This window comes from Anolis carolinensis, unplaced genomic scaffold, assembly GCF_035594765.1.
Source record: "Anolis carolinensis isolate JA03-04 unplaced genomic scaffold, rAnoCar3.1.pri scaffold_10, whole genome shotgun sequence".
Lineage (NCBI taxonomy): Eukaryota > Metazoa > Chordata > Lepidosauria > Squamata > Dactyloidae > Anolis > Anolis carolinensis.
In genome coordinates this window covers 17,746,327-17,764,259 of record NW_026943821.1, presented here as the reverse complement: position 1 = coordinate 17,764,259, position 17,933 = coordinate 17,746,327, and the positions used below count along the sequence as shown (strand labels likewise).

At 40.3% G+C, this 17,933-nt stretch overlaps 1 protein-coding gene across 3 annotated transcripts in view; it reads left to right on the top strand.

Moving 5' to 3' along the window:
• Positions 1 to 10,032: 10,032 nt before the first annotated feature.
• The window catches only part of luzp1 (leucine zipper protein 1), a 37,101-nt gene continuing 29,200 nt past the window's right edge, over positions 10,033 to 17,933 (top strand). Inside the window, exon 1 of one of the 3 annotated variants that reach the window (XM_008117087.3) lies at positions 10,033 to 10,185. The gene's annotated coding sequence lies outside the window, so the exon portion shown is untranslated. Of the gene's footprint in view, positions 10,186 to 12,207; positions 13,140 to 17,933 lie in introns of those variants that run through there. The other 2 variants (XM_003224957.4, XM_008117086.3) reach the window with 2 other exon arrangements.

Genomic DNA, 17,933 nt, shown 5'->3' with positions numbered 1-17,933 from the left:
TAGTCTTTATTTTATTTTTTAAAATAGTTTTTATTAAGATTCAACAGTGTAATAAAATTATAGGTAGAGGGGAGGGAAAGATTGCAATAGTGGGAAAAAGAGAGAAAGGAAGAAAAGAAGAAGGAAAAAAAAAGGAAGAAAGAAAGAGAAAGGAGTGAGGGGAGGGGAAAAGAAAGAGGTAAAGGGGACAGAAGAAGGGATAGTCCAGGATAATAAGAGAAAGGGTTTGTACTTCCATTCTTCTTCTTTGCAATCCATCTGGAATATTACAAAAATTCCATTCTATTTGTTTGTTATTTGTTATTTCTTTTATTCCGTCCTTCCCATTCGTTCTCCTTTATTCCGGAGCTTTCTTACTTTGTCCTTTTCTTTCTACCTATTTTTGTACTTCTATCAATTCTTTGTCTTTTACTTTTTCATATCTATATATATAAAAGAGTGATGGCATCAGGGCAGCGGACAAAACAACAAATTTTTTATCCAATTGCTGCCAGTTTGAAGGCTAAGCTCCACCCACTTGGTCTCCTAGCAACCTACTCAGCCCAGGGGACAGGCACAGTTAGGCCTCACTTAGGCCTCTTCCACAGATTATCAGATTTTAACTGGATTATATGGCAATGTAGACTCAAGGCCCTTCCACACAGCAATATAACCTATTTAGAATCTTATATTATCTGCTTTGAACTGGATTATCTTGACTCCACACTGCCATACTAAACATAAAGACAACCATACCACAGACATTCAATACCACCACTCCCTCAACAATTTCTCACCAACACCACCAGACAACGCCACAGCAACGCGTGGCCGGGCACAGCTAGTATTCTATAACTGGTCTCCAGTCTGTATCCTTTATGTGTCTTCCAGTATTTTTTTAATAGATATGTGAGCCTATCCATATCCATAATTTCCGTTCATTTTTCTAGCCACTCCTCTTTTGTCGGTGTTAGTTCTTGCTTCCATAATTTGGCATAAGCCATTCTTGCAGCCGTAGTTAGAAAGACGAATAGGATATCTTTGTTTCTATCCCATCTCTCTTCTTCATCGATCAAACTTAATAAAAAATACTCCGGTTTCAGTAGCAGTTTAGTTTTTAAAATTTCTTGACAGGTTATATGCACCATTTTCCAATATTTTACCGCCCTTTTGCACGTCCACCAGGCATGATAGAAAAAGATGAAGAAGATGAAGCGTTCCAAAGTGAGTGATAAAATTATATTAGTCTTTATATAGTGTTAAGATTCCAAAAATTTTCTCTTTTCTTGAAAAATATTTATCTTTATGTTCCAAACTTTTCAAACTCTGACAAATCAGACAAGTTATTGTTCTCAACTAACATGCTATCCATTGGTTGTTCCAACTTCTTTCTTAGAGCTGCAGAATTGTTGATTTTTTGGATATACAGTAGAGTCTCACTTAATAATAATAATAATAATAATAATAATAATAATAATAATAATAATAATTTATTTATATACCGCCCTATCTCCCGGATGGGACTCAGGGCGGTCATAAAAGCAACACAACATTACATAACGACATAACACACATTATTAAACAAGGTAAAATAATACAATTATAACAATAAATCATACTTACATGACCAGATCAAGGGGACGGGAACTATAAACCCAATATATTAAAATGTATCATTTTAGGATAGGGAAATCTTGTGCAATGTATTCAGGCAGAACGGGCCGGCAGAACATTGGATAAGCGAATATGTTGGATAATAAGGAGAGATTAAGAAAAAGCCTATTAAACACCAAATTAGGTCATGATTTTACAAATTAAGCAACAAAACATCATGTTATACAACAAATTTTACAGAAAAAGTACTTCAATACACAGTAATGCTATGTAGTAATTACTGTATTTACGAATTTAGCACCAAAATATTATGATAAATTGAAAACATTGACTACAAATATGTGTTGGATAATCCAGAACGTTGGATAAGTGAGACTCTACTGTATATCAACAATGCTTGTTCATTGTTGCTTTCCCTTCTGGGAATAACATCCTCAGTGGTTCTCAACCTGTGGGTCCCCAGATGTTTTGGCCTTCAACTCCCAGAAATCCTAACAGCTGGTAAACTGGCTGAGATTTCTGGGAGTTGTAGGCCAAAAACATCTGGAGACCCCAGGTTGAGAACTACTGCTTTATGTCCTCACTCAGACGCATAACTAAAATTGTGCGAGTAAAATGTCATTCCCCACCAAAAAAAGAATCCTGATTTTCCTTAAATCCCATGTGCTGGAAATTTGAGGATTGAAAGAAATTACATCTGACATTTCTAGCACAGCAATATTTAAAAAATTCCGCTGAGTATTTAACAATAGAGTTGAGAAGTCCAAAGCAAAGGGATAATCAAAGTTGCCAAACAAATACAAAAACAGCAGATATTTTCAGTATAAACAATTGTCAACATTTAGGAACGAAAGGAGAAATGACTTTTGGGATACAAAATTCCTATTTGATAGGGCAATACAGTAGAGTCTCACTTATCCAACATAAACGGGCCGGCAGAATGTTGGATAAGCGAATATGTTGGATAATAAGGAGGCATTAAGGAAAAGCCTATTAAACATCAAATTAGGTTATGATTTTACAAATGAAGCACCAAAACATCATGTTAGACAACAAATTTGTCAGAAAAAGTAGTTCAATACGCAGTAATGCTATGTAGTAATTACTGTATTTATGAATTTAGCACCAAAATATCACGATATATTGAAAACATTGACTACAAAAATGTGTTGGATAATCCAGAACGTTGGATAAGCGAGTGTTGGATAAGTGAGACTCTACTGTATCTCCATCCACCCTCCACCCCCTTAGGTTCACTGATCCTTTTATAGCAGATTATTTGTGTGTCTGTTACAGATTTGTCTGTTTTCCTTGGGCAATTTTTTTGGTGACTCCTAAGATTTGCTTCAATTCTATTATTATATCCTTAAAACCCTGCTTAATTCTGGTTGCATTTTGATGCAGCTCTTCCTTAAATTGCAATAACAATTATACCATTTGGAGTTTTGACATCCCTTTGTGTGTTTCATGAACAGCAAAATAAAAGCAAAATAAAGAAAGTAGTACGCTCTTACTTTCAACCAACAAAGATAGTAATTTATTCACTTTTTAAAAGTGGCTTATCTCTTCTTAGAATGTGGACTATATTTTCCCCAATTGTGTCCGACTGGGGGTTGGTGCTCATCTCCATTTCTAAGCTGAAGAGCCAGCGTTGTCCATAGACACCTTCAAGGTCATGAGGCCGGCATGACTGCATAGAGCGCCATTACCTTCCCACCGGAGCGGTACCTATTGATCTACTCACATTTGCATGTTTTCGAACTGCTAGGTTGGCAGAAGCTGGAGCTAACAGCCAGAGCTCACTTCCCTCCTTGGATTCAAACCGCCAATCTTCAGTCAGCAAGTTCAGCAGCTTAGCGGTTTAACCTGCTGCGCTACTAAGGGCTCCAGGGCTACTGGGTTGTCCAGTAGAAGATAACAGCAAACCACCTCTAACTATTTCTTACTCAATAAAACTCTTATCAAAATCAAGGTGTTGCCATCACATACACATTGAAATTGCCATCATTATTTATGCCAGGAGATGGCGCCATTTCCATTACTTTTGAAGACTAAAATTGCATTTCTTAAGAAGGCGTATTAAAAGAATCTTCTGAAAAGCTGGGAAGGATAGTTGGAACTGAAAGAAATACAAATCACATTGAGAAAGGGAGATAACACAGTCAGACATAATTCATACTTGGGAATGCATTACTACCATTTCTTTTTTTAAATTCATTTTTATTAGAAACAAAAGAGATAGAAAAAAAAACAAGTACTTTTTCTTTCTTTACAATAAAAGTGGGAGAACATAAGCAAAAGAGAAAAGTAGGGAAATAGAGATAGTAAGAAAACATATTATTTTTTGTTAACTTTCGATCTCTTCCATTGAAGTTTATGATCTCCATATATTTGTATATAAATATACATTTCTTTTCTTTAAAAACACATACCCATTTATTCATGCTCTTTTTATGGTTGGGAATCTATTTCTCATCTTTCTTATTTTACATATTCTTTCAGAAATGTCCAATCAGCTGTTTTCTTTGATATGCCTTGATTTATATTAAGACATTGTGTTAGGTTGTCCATAATATCTAATATTTTAAGTAGATGCATACTGAGATGAGCACCTTTGAATATCACACTTCTCTTCATACGTGCATTTGCACTGATTCAGCAATTTGGGGCATTTCCACACACCTTTGTAACCTTGCCTTTCCACACTTTGTTGCTTTGTAATAGTCAATTTCAAGGGGTTGGATGGCCCTGGTAGTCTGTTCGGACTCTATGAATCTATGATTCATGTCTTATGCATCTCTATAATGTGTGCCCTTTACCTGGACCACATCAACAAAAGATTATAATCACCGTGGCCAATTCTAACCAAATCAGAACAATCAGAACCACTAGCAATCATTTTTGAGATTTCTTGGAGAATGGGAGAAGTCCCAGCAGATTGGAAGAGGGCGAAGGTGGTCCCTATCTTCAAGAAGGGAAAAAAGGACGACCCAAACAATTACCGTCCGGTTAGCCTCACATCGATACCAGGCAAAATTCTGGAAAAGAGAAGCCATTGAAATACACAAGCATGTGGACAACTTCAACAGAAAGGGACCGGGCTGTGGCGCTGGCTGGAAAGCAAGCCAGCTGCAACAAATCAACAAATCACTCTGACCAAGAGGTCATGAGTTCGAGGCCAGCGTCTTGTCTCTGTGTCTGTTCTATGTCATGGCATTGAATGTTTGCCTTTATGTGTGCAATGTGATCCGCCCTGAGAAGGGCGGAATATAAATGCTGTAAATAAAATAAATAAAGGAGGAAACCATGAAAATGAACAAAATCTGGCTACTAGTATTAAAAAACTCAAAAATCAGAACAGTAAATAAGAAGCAACACTCTGAGGGCAGAGGAGCCCCAGGGACGGCTAATGACTCTGAACAAAGGATGCCCCCCAGGCAAGAGACAAACCTTTCCAACTCCAACATTAATGCTGGCCTCCAACTGACAAAGGACTCTTGTCACACCCTGGACTCCCCACAGATATATTTACCTTCCTTGCCTAGTTTATCCATGCCTCACAACTTCTGAGGATGCCTGCCATAGATGTGGGCGAAACGTCAGGAGAGAATACTTCTGGAACATGGCCACACAGCCCGAAAGGCATACAACAACCCTGTGATCCCAGCCATGAAAGCCTTCCCCAAACTATGGCCCAGGGGCCACATGCGGCCCATTGAAGCATTTATCCAGCCCCCACGGCACAAAGGCTGAAGGGGGTTGGGCTAAATGGCCCAAGGGGTCTCTTCCAACTCATTATTATTATTATTATTATTATTATTATTATTATTATTATTATTATTATTCACGTTTTATTGATTAGCCCATTGGTCGTATCAAAACAATTCTCAGCTGTGTTACTTTGAATAGGAAAAGGGCTGTTTTGTGTTTTATTTTAGGATTCTGGCCAGCCAACAAAAATGAAGTTTTATTATGTGGGTCCCAGTGTGTTTTGTGAATAATGTATGGCCCGAGTCATTGGTCTCTCTCTTTCTTATACAATTCACAGCTGAACAGTACATGTACAATATCCTCCACCTCTGATGCTCCACAAATACAAAATATAATCATCATCATCATCATCATCATCATCATCATCACACAGTCCTAGACACTTGGGAAGTGTTCGACTTGTGATTTTGTGATACGAAATCCAGCATATCTATCTTGTTTGCTGTGTCATACAATGTCGTTGTGTCAATAATAATAATAATAATTATTATTATTAACATTGAGGCTGGGAGGCCATCTGTCAGGGGTGCTTTGCTTGTGCTTTTGGTCCACAAAGGCAGAAAGGAGTTGGGCTAAATATATTATTATTATTATTATTATTATTATTATTATTATTATTATTATTATTATTATTATTACACAGCAAACAAGATAGATATGCTGGATTTCATATCACAAAATCACAAGTGTCTAGGACTGTGTGATGTATTTAGACACTTGTAATTTTGTGATATGAAATCCAGCATATCTATCTTGTTTGCTGTGTCATAATAAAATAATAATAATAATAATAATAATAATAATAATAATAATAATAATAATAATAATAATAATAATATATTTAGCCCAACTCCTTTCTGCCTTTGGGTTAGCAAGGAAACTGACGAAACCATTGATCATATCCTCAGCGGCTGTAAGAAAATCGCACAGACTACAAACAGAGGCACAACTATGTGGCCCAAATGATTCATTGGAACTTATGCCTCAAGTACCACCTCCCAGCAGCAAAGAACTGGTGGGATCACAAACCTGCAAAAATATTGGAAAATGAGCACGCAAAGATACTGTGGGACTTCCGAATCCAGACTGACAAAGTTCTGGAACACAACACACCAGACCTCACAGTTGTGGAAAGGAAAAAGGTTTGGATCATTGATGTTGCCATCCCAGGTGACAGTCGCATTGACGAAAAACAACAGGAAAAACTCAGCTATCAGGACCTCAAGATTGAACTTCAAAGACTGGCAGAAACCAGTGCAGGTGGTCCCGGTGGTGATGGGCACATTGGGTGCCGTGCCAAAAGATCTCAGCCGGCATTTGTAAACAATAGGCATTGACAAAACCACAATCTGCCAACTGCAAAAGGCCACCCTACTGGGATCTGCACGCATCATCCGAAAATACATCACACAGTCCTAGACACTTGGGAAGTGTTTGACTTGTGATTTTGTGATATGAAATTATTATTATTATTATTATTATTATTATTATTATTATTATTATTATTATTATTATTATTATTGCTCAGTGGTCACCTGGCCAACTATAGTCCGGCCCTCCAATGGTCTGAGGGATCGTGAACTGGCCCCCAGCTTTAAAAGTTTGGGGACCTCTGCACTAGAGCGTGGATCCACTTTAAATCTGGTTTCTGCTTCCTGCAGAATTCTGGAGTTTGTAATTTAGGGAGGGGCCTTTATACGGCTCATCCAGACAGTCCTAGGCCTCAATAAACTACACATTACAGAATTTTTCAGGAGGCAGAAACCAGATTTAAAGTGGATCCATGCCTGTTCCACCCGCCAGCCAGCACCGTTACACTTTATTGAGGCCAGAGTGTCTAATGGGATTCTCTTCTTAGTAATGGAATTACCACTTTAATTATTCATAGGGCTGGGTCCTCTCCGCCCACTCATTCTTGCTCACTTGGGAGACATGTCCCGTCATTAACCTTTTTTTCCTTTTGGCCTCTGCTATTCTAAGAAAGAGATTCTAGAATTTAGGCAGCCTTAATTATTTTCTTGGAGGGCTAAATAAGGTCTGTCTTAATATTTCTTAGTGATGGTAAAGGAGTCGCGGTGGCGCAATGGATTAAACCAGGGGTCCCCAAACTAAGGCCCGTCCGAGATCATTTACCTGGCCCCCGCCCTCAGTTTTAAAATATAATATATTGTATATACATACAATATTGATAATAATATTATAATGCAATACAATATAACACTAATAATAATACCATATAATAATATTAATTATATATTCTATATTACATATAATATTACTAATAATGTTACAGTATAGTGGTATAGGTCAATATATAAGGCTAATATTGTGCTATGCTAATAATATAATATATTGTGTGTACATATAATTTGTAAGCCACTCTGAGTCCCCTTTGGGGTGAGAAGGGTGTGATACAAATGTAGTAAATAAATGCAGCAAATAAATAAATAATAAATACATAAATTTTAGACTTAGGCTCACCCAAAGTCTGAAATGACTTGAAGGCACACAACAACAACAACAACAACAACAACAACCCTAATTATCTTGACTATCTCATTGGCCAGAAGCAGGACCACACTTCCCATTGAAATCCTGATAAATGTATGTTGGTTAAAATTGTTTTTATTTTTAAATATTGTATTGTTCTTTCATTGTTCTTGTTGTTGTTGTTGTTTTTGTTCTACAAATAAGACATATGCAGTGTGCATCGGAATTTGTATTTTTTTCAAATGATAATCTGGCCCCTCAACCATCTGAAGGATTGTGGACCGGCCCTCGTCTTAAAAAGTTTGAGGACCCCTGGATTAAACCCTTGTGCCGGCTGGACTACTGACCTGAAGATTGTGTTGCTGACCTGTAGGTTGCCGGTTCGAATCCGCGAGATGTGATGAGCTCCCGTCTGTCAGTTCTAGCTTGCGTGAATATGAGAAAAGCCTCCCAGCAGGATGGCAACACATCTGGGCTTCCCTAGGGCAACATCTCTGTAGATGGCCAATTCTCTCACACCAGAAGCTATTTGCCGTGTGTTCTCAAGTCACTTCTGACACAAAAAAGTGGTCATTTACAACACTTTTGCTGGATAATGCCTAGGCAGGCTCAAGTTCATGAAGCAAATTTGGCCAATTAGCGTATATACTGGAGTATAAGCCAACCCAAATATAAGCACCTAATTTTACCACAAAAAAACTGGGAAAACATTGACTCCAGTATAAGCCGAGAGTGGTAAATCTCAGAAATAAAAACAGATACCAATAAAGTTACATTAACTGAGGCATCGATAGGTTAAATGTTTTTTTAATATTTACATAAAGCTCTAATTTAAGATAATATTGTCCAACTCTGATTAAATCATTATTCTCATCTTCTTCAATGTAAATGTGCTTATGTATCCTTTTAATAATAATAGAATAAAATAATACATGTAATAATAATGATAATAATAATAAATATAAGAAAATAATACATGTAGTAATAAACCCTGGGAGCGGCGGGAGCGGTCGTTGTTAGCTCCAGCTTCTGCCAACCTAGCAGTTCGAAAACATGCCAATGTGAGTAGATCAATAGGTACCACTCCGGTGGGAAGGTAACAGTGCTCCATGCAGACATGCCAGCCACATGACCTTGGGGGTGTCTATGGACAACTCCGGCTCTTCAGCTTAGAAATGGAGATGAGCACCAGCCCCCAGAGTTGGACATGACTGGACTTAACGTCAGGGGAAACCTTTCCCTTTACCTTAATAAATATAGTAAAATAATAAATATAATAATAATAAGATCAGAGTGAAATAATAAATGTATTATTAATAATAAAAATAGAGTAAAATATATGTAATAGTAGCAACAATAATAGAGAAAAATAATAAATGTAATACAGTAGAGTCTCACTTATCCAACATAAACGGGCCGGCAGAATGTTGGATAAGCGAATATGTTGGATAATAAGGAGAGATTAAGGAGAAGCCTATTAAACATCAAATTAGGCTATGATTTTACAAATTAAGCACCAAAACATCATGTTAGACAACAAATTTGTCAGAAAAAGTAGTTCAATACGCAGTAATGCTATGTAGCAATTACTGTATTTATGAATTTAGCACCAAAAGATCACGATATATTGAAAACATTGACTACAAAAATGCGTTGGATAATCCAGAACGTTGGATAAGTGAGTTTTGGATAAGTGAGCCTCTACTGTAATACCAATAATAATAGAGAAAAATAATAAATGTACCATATATTCTCGAGTATAAGCTGACCCAAATATAAGCCAACCAGGACCCTCACCTGAGTATAAGCCGAGGAGGGCTTTTTCAGTCTTAAAAAAAGGGCTGAAAAACTAGGCTTATACTTGAATATATACAGTATTTCAGGACAGGGCTTTTTATCACCGGAACCTATTATTAAGGCCTCCCTGCTTCTCTCCATGTTGTCAGCACAGTGTGAGTTGCCTTGCTATTCGTACACGCATAGTGGCGGAGTGTATTATTTTACACATGGCACAATTTATTATCTGGCTTGAGAATGGATGGTCTGTGAGGAGGTCCAGATGAGAATAGAAATCTCTGCCCATTCTGAAGACAATCTGGACTCTGAAGGCTGGCATCTGAGAAGGGGCTGTGTTTCTCCTGGCTGCAAATCTGCTGAGAAGCAGCATCTGCCGGCAGAGCAGAGATTTAACCAAGTCACTGCTGGCAGGATTTTGCACTGCAGCAGCAGACCTTGCCTCCATACTGGGATCGTTGTGCAATGCTGCACTCCGCCAAAGCATCCGCCTGCTCCAGCATGACTGAAAGCAAGACGTCTTCACCCTACTTCTAGGTAGGATTGAGTCACCTCCAAAAATTTATTTCCTATTGGCAGGTTTTGTTTTGATGCCATCTGATTTTTCTCTGTTGTACTGCATTATGCTATGAGAAGACAATGGCAACGGAAAAAGAAAGCCTGATCAGGGTATCACAGCATGGCCTACCTGTATTTCAAACCCTTTTGAAGAAATGCAGCTGACACATGGGTGGGAGTTGCTTCCAAATAAATGTGTTTTAAGTACTCTGGGGCAAACCATATCGGTGGATTTTGTGTAGAAGAACTTTCTGTTTTACTTGGGGACACAGATCTCCTGCAATGGGACAGAACTCTTGCAGAATCTTGGTTTTTTTTGTGTCAGGAGCAACTTGAGAAACTGAAAGTTGCTTCTGGTGTGAGAGAATTGGCCGTCTACAAGGACGTTGCCCAGGGGACGTTTTGATGTTTTGATGTTTTTACCATCCTTGTGGGAAGCTTCTCTCATGTCCCCGCATGGAGCTGGAGCTGATAGAGGGAGCTCATACGCGCTCTCCCCGGGTGGGATTCGAACCTGGCAGCCTTCAGGTCAGCAACCCAACCTTCAAGTCACAAGGCTTTAACCCACTCCGCCACTGGGGGCTCCTTGGGTGATGTGGTTGTGCTCTTAGGGATGTTTCATAGTAGTCAGTGAAGGCTGCGAATCTCACTGTATGTGTGTCTTGAAACAGCCCTGTGAATTTCGGTAAAGCTTTTCTAAATACCTCGTTGGCGCAGTGTGTAAAAGCACTGAGCTGCTTTTACACACTGCACAGGTTCAAATCCGGGGAGTAGAGTGAGCGCCCACTGTTAGCTCCAGCTTCTGCCAACCTAGCAGTTCGAAAAAATGCAAATGTGAGTAGATCAATAGGTACTGCTCCGGCGGGAAGGTAACGGCATTCCATGCAGTCATGCCGGCCACATGACCTTGGAGGTGTCTACGGACAACGCCGGCTCTTTGGCTTAGAAATGGAGATAAGCACCAACCCCTAGAATCAGACACAATTGGACTTAATGACAGGAAAACCTTTACCTTATTCTAGAGGAGGTAGGCCATCTTACTTTTGATTCCTCTGTGATGGTAGGCCAGTGTTTTGTTTTGGTTTGTGGCCCAGCTCTCCCTCATTTAAATTTTGTACTGTTTTCATACTCTGTTTTATTATGCTACTGTTATTATGTTATTGTATAAGCATTTTTATTGGATGTTGTTGCATGTCTTGTATGTATTTTATTTTGTTTTATTATAATTGTTTGGGCTTGGCCCCATGTTAGCCGCCCCGAGTCCCTTCGGGGAGATGGAGGCGGGATACAAAAAAAGTTATTATTATTATTATTATATTTTATTTTATAACACAGCAAACAAGATAAACGTGCTGGATTTCATTTCACAAAATATTGAAAACATTGACTACAAAAATGCATTGGATAATCCAAATTTGACAGAAAAAGTAGTTCAATACGAAGTAATGCTACGGTATGTAGTAATTACTGTATTTACAAATTTAGCACCAAAATATCACGATATATTGAAAACATTGACTACAAAAATGCATTGGATAATCCAGAATGTTGGATAAGTGAGACTCTACAGTAATTATATATTATTTATTACATGTAATATTACTGGGTTTTTTTTATTTCGTGTCAAAAGCATTGGTACAGCAAATACATTTCAAATAATGGAAATAAAATAAAAAAGAAAAGAAATCACAAGCAACTAAATAGTTTTGGACCAAAATATTACTGGTAATATTACAGTATAGTGATGTGGTGCAATATGCTGGTATATAGTGCTAGTGTTGTGCTCTGCTAGTGATATAATACACTGTATGTAAATATTATTTGTAAGCCGCTCTGAGTCCCCTTCGGGGTGAGAAGGACGGAATATAAATGTTGTAAATAAATAGTAAACAAATCTATATATATAAAAGGGTAATGAAATTTCGGCCTAGGACAAAACAGCAAAACGGCATGCCCCAGAAACACTAAACTTGGCAGCACAACCCCTCATCCATGCCTCTACGTTCATACAACAAAAAGAAAAGAAAAATAAAGTCCTAATTAGAGGGAGAGGAATAATTGCTTTTTTCCAATTGCTGCCAGTTAGAAGGCACTTGGTCTCCAAGCCACCCACTCAGCCCAGGGGACAGGCAGAGTTAGGCCTCACTTAGGCCTCTTCCACACTGCCTATAAAATACAAATTATCTGATTTTAACTGGATTATATGGCAGTGTAGACTCAAGGCCCTTCCACACAGCTGTATAACCCATTTATAATGGACTTAATGTAATTTAAAACCTTTACCCTTTACCTTAACTACCACCAATTCCTCAATACTATATTTCCCATACCACCACACTTTGCCACAGCAACGCGTGGCCGGGCACAGCTAGTACAGTAAATAATAATAATTCCCCCTGGGGGCAGGAAGCAGCCAGGCTTTGAAGCTGCAAGGCCATTCAATGCTAATCAAGGTGGCCAATGCCAGGGCCAGCTAACACCGCCTAACAAAGGGTTCCCCTAGGAAGGAAGCAGCCAGGCTTTGAAGCCGCAAGGCCATTTAAGGGGGGCCAAGTGCAGCATTCACACTTGCCTCAAGCAGACCAAAGTTCTTTTTCCCACCCTGAACATCATTGCCCAGATATATACACCCTAGTGGCCTAGTTTCCAACACACCTCACAATCTCTTAGCAAAGTTGTGGCCAAAATGTGTACAGTAGCGTGTTACCAATAGGGAAGGCAGCGTGGGCATGTGGGGAGTGAAGGGGCGGGGCCTCCTTTCCCGGGCACGCCCCCTGTAGCCCCGCCCCCTGACGTCACGGCCTCCCTTTCCTCCCCTCCTGCCTGCCTCCATCCGGGCTGCTCCCCGCCTCTCATTGTCAGGAGGCGCCCGCGCTGCAGCACTCGGGGCCGGATCCGAGCGGGACCCCGGGTGGGTGGGAGGCCCTACGAAGGTAAGCCTGGAAAGAGCGAGAGCGAGAGGAAGAGCGCTGCCCCAGCCCAGGAATGTGAGGCATCCGCTTTGTTCTGAGGCGAACGGAGAGAGGAAAAGAGCGCTCGCTGAGGGCTTTTTCCCCTCAGGAAAAGAGCCAAAGTCGGCCTTCTTGAGGGAACTTCCCAGGGAAGGAGAAGGGAAGGCGGGCCGGGCCCTTCTTCCTGCGCAGGAAATGGATCCGAATGAGGGCGGGAGGGAGCTGCAGGCGTAGTTTTCACGCCTCCTCAAGTCTGTGGAGACAGAAAATTGGGAGCCCAAAGGCACCTGAGGGGCTCAGGCCTGGTTTATCTGATTGGGGCCTAACTCAAAGTGTTTTGAAGTGGAGTATATGGCAGTATAGTTTGGTCCAGAGCTGACTTGGGCCTTGTCTCCAGGTGTTTTGGACTTCAACTCCCGCCATTCCTCACAGCCTCAGGCCCTTTCCTTTTCCCCCTCAGCCGCTTAAGCGGCTGAGGGGGAAAAGGAAGGGGCCTGAGGCTGTGAGGAATGGCGGGAGTTGAAGTCCAAAACCCCTTTAAGTTAGGCCCAATTTTGGGCCAAGCCCTTTTATGTGGCCCATGTTTCAGAGTTTGTAGCATTTCAAATTGTCGTGCTTCCACGTTGCTTTGCGTTTGTTGTTATTCACAGAACCCGGTCAGTGATTGAGGCCAGTGAGTGATATGGTTTCTCAGGTTAAGGCAGGCATTGAATGTATCTCCCCCCCCCATGAGCCGCCCCGCAGATTAAGATCTTCCAGTGAGGCCCTGCTCTCGGTCCCGCCGCCGTCACAGGTGCGTTTGGCGGGGACGAGAGACAGGGCTTTTTCGGTCGTGGCCCCTTTCTGGGCGTTTTAGAATGCTTTTATCGTTTTTGATAATGTTTATGTCCGACAGAAGGAGCCCACGGTGGCGCAGTGTGTTAGAATCATAGAATTGGAAGAAACCTCATGGGCCATCCAGTCCAACCCCCTGCCAAGAAGCAGGAAATTGCATTCAAAGCACCCCCGACAGATGGCCATCCAGCCTCTGCTTAAAAGCCTCCAAGGAAGGAGCCTCCACCACAGTCCGGGGGAGAGAGTTCCACTGCCGAACAGCTCTCACAGTAGAATAGAATCATAGAATAGTAGAGTTGGAAGAGACCTCATGGGCCATCTAGTCCAACCCCCTGCCAAGAAGCAGGAAATCGCATTCAAAGCACCCCCGACAGATGGCCATCCAGCCTCTGCTTAAAAGCCTCCAAGGAAGGAGCCTCCACCACAGTCCGAGGGAGAGAGTTCCACTGCCGAACAGCTCTCACAGTGAGAAAGTTTTTAGAATCATAGAATAGTAGAATTTGAAGAGACCTCATGGGCCATCTAGTCCAACCCCCTGCCAAGAAGCAGGAAATCGCATTCAAAGCACCCCCGACAGATGGCCATCCAGCCTCTGATTAAAAGCCTCCAAGGAAGGAGCCTCCACCACAGTCCGGGGCAGAGAGTTCCACTGCCGAACAGCTCTCACAGTCAGGAAGTTCTTCCTGATGTTCAGGTGGAATCTCCTTTCCTGTAGTTTGAAGCCATTGTTCCACGTCCTAGTCTGCAGGGCAGCAGAAAACAAGCTTGCTCCCTCCTCCCTATGACTTCTCCACACATATTTGTACATGGCTATCATGGCTCCTCTTAGCCTTCTCATCTGCAGGCTAAACATTATTATTATTATTATTATTATTAAACTTTATTTGTACCCCGCTAGCATCTCCCGAAGGACTCGATGCGGCTTACAAAGGCCAAGGCCTCAACACACAATATAACAATACAAAACAAAAGGCAAATTAAAACAATTAAAACAGTATAAACAACAAGAAGTAAACAATACGCTAAAACACAATAAAACTAGGCCGGGCCAGAGTAATGGGTACAAGATTAAAAGTGCTGATGTGACAGGTGAAATATAAGGCTTATAGAGCAAGTGCAGGGTGCGATATGCAATCTAACATGCCCAGTTCTTTAAGCCGCTCCTCATAGGGCTTGTTCTCCAGACCTTTGATCATTTTAGTTGCCCTCCTCTGGACGCTTTCCAGCTTGTCAACATCTCCCTTCAACTGCGGTGCCCAGAATTGGACACAGTATTCCAGGTGTGGCCTGACCAAGGCAGAGTACTCTTTGCCAAGGGAGATTAGGGAAGCCCCCTCACTCATGTCTTTTAGGAAGCAGCTGAAGACCTGGATGTGGGACCAAGCTTTTGGCCCATCCTAAAATACGGTTGATATAATCTGATGTATTCGTTGGATTAATGAGAAGTTGAATACAGACTGGCTCTGACTTTTGGCCCAATGCTACTGGCCCTGTTGTAATGGTCACACAGTGTTTTACTGTTTTAATGGGGTATGATATTGGTTTTTAAGTGTGTTTTTACGATTGTTGTTTTTACTATATTTTGTATTATATGTGGCATTAATCTTGCCATTATGTAAGACCACTCTGGGTCCCCCTGGGGAAAAGAGCGGTATATAAATAAATAAATAAATAGATAAATAAATAAAATAATTGACAAACTTCGGCCCTCCAGGTGTTTTAGACTTCAGCTCCCAGTACATTATTAGGAATTGTGGGAGTTGATGTCCAAAACACCTGAAAGGCTGAAGTTTGTCCATGCCTACCTTAAGGCGTAATAACATTTATATACAGTAGAGTCTCACTTATCCAAACTAAACGGGCCAGTAGAACCTTGGATAAGCGAATATCTTGGATAATAAGAAGGGATTAAGGAAAAGCCTATTAAACATTAAATTAGGTTATGATTTTACAAATTAAGCACCAAAACATCATGTTTTACAACAAATTTGACAGAAAAAGCAGTTCAATACGCAGTAATGTTATGTTGTAATTACTGTATTTACGAATTTAGCACCAAAATATCACTATATATTGAAAATATTGACTACAAAAATGGCTTGGATAATCCAGAAACTTGGATAAGCAAGACTTGGATAAATGAGACTCTACTGTATGTTCCAGGACTACTCGCAATAAGTGAAAATCCGCAAAGTAGGGACACTATATTTTAATATTTATACATTATTTTAGTACAGTGGTTCCCATAGTGGGTGCTACCTCCCCCTGGTGGGCGCTGCAGCAATCCAGGGGGGCAGTGATGGCCACAGGTGCATTTGGGGGTGATGAAAGCATAAAAGAAAGAAGAGAAGATTTAGAAAAAATGATTTATGTATTCCGCTCATAATGCTTAGTTTTTCTTTGAACAACATACTGGACGTTGGCTTGGTTCCCGCATATTCCCTCACTTGCATTGAGGCATGTGCTATCGCGCACTGCTACTGTTCACGTTGTGCCACTGAATTATTAATATTAATTTCCAGGGGGCTCTGAGTTATATTTTTTCTGGAAAGGGGGCGGTAGGCCAAATAAGTTTGGGAACCATTGTTTTAGTAGTTATACACTATTTTAAGTCTTTATCAACCAATCGTGTGTTGATAAATTGCCTCCTCCTTCTCCCGTTGCCGCTTGGACTCCTTTTCTCTCCCTTTGGCTTCTCCTTCCTCCCTTCCTTAGGCTGTAAATTGTAATTTTTTATGATTTATAATATTCTTTTTGAGTTTATTGAAAAACCACAAAACAGCGAATCCGCAAAAAATGAACCGCAAAGTAGTGAGGGAACACTGTATTGACTTATCCAACATTCTGGATTGTCCAACACAGTTTGCCTCCCGCCCTGATCCACAGCTATTTCTCTAAACAGCAAGGATTGAACTTTTTAATGGATTTAATTTCCGACAGTGCTGCTACTGTAAGTTCATTTTACGCAATTCTGTCTTTATCTGTAGTCAATTTGTTAGTAGCCAATGCTTTTGTAGACAATGTTTTCAATACATTGCGATGTTTTGGTGCTAAATTCATAAATGCAGTAATTACTACATAATGTTACCATGTTTTGGGTTGCTTTTTCTGTCAATTTGTTGTAAAACATGATGTTTGTGGTGCTTAATTTGTAAAATCATAACATAATTTGACGTTTAATAGGCTTTTCCTTAATCCCGCCTTATTATCCAACATTTTTGCTTATCCAACATTTTGCCGGCCTGTTTATGTTGGATAAGTGAGACTCTACTATAGTTTTACCATTGCACATGGTCATTTGGAAGCAACCAACCCTAAGGCTGATGTGCCGCCCCCCCCCCCCCCCCCCCCGCCCGTGAAAATGAGCTTGACTCTCCTTTACGGCACTGTGATGGGTAGAAAGTGGGCTTTCCCCACAATGGATGAATCCGTCACAATAAAACTACATAATAATAAATAATAATAAAACTTTATTTATACCCTACCACCATCTCTCGGAGGGACTCGGGGCGGCTTACAAAGCACTCAAAGGTGCAACACACAAAATGCAAAAATTACAAAAACAATAACATGAAACAGTAACAACCATCATAATATCTCACTTCACCAAACCCCCTTGTTAAAATCAGTAAAATACAACATGCCTGCAGGTATGAATCAAAAATAGTCAATCTCAGTCATCTAAAGTGCTTGGTGAAATCTATGGGTCCTCACATATATTCATGAAAGATATCTAAAAATGGTCGAAGGCAGTTAGGAATTGTGGGAGTTGGAAGTCCACAACACCTGGAGTGCCAAAGTTTGCCCATGCTTGTGTTAAATATTGTATTTAGGAAACAGTGTGATAAGAAAAAGGTTGTAACCTTAGGTATGATGGCATGAAAAGTTTGAATGGAGTACATTACTCTAAGGAGAAAGTGAAACCTTGGAGCCTTGGAATTT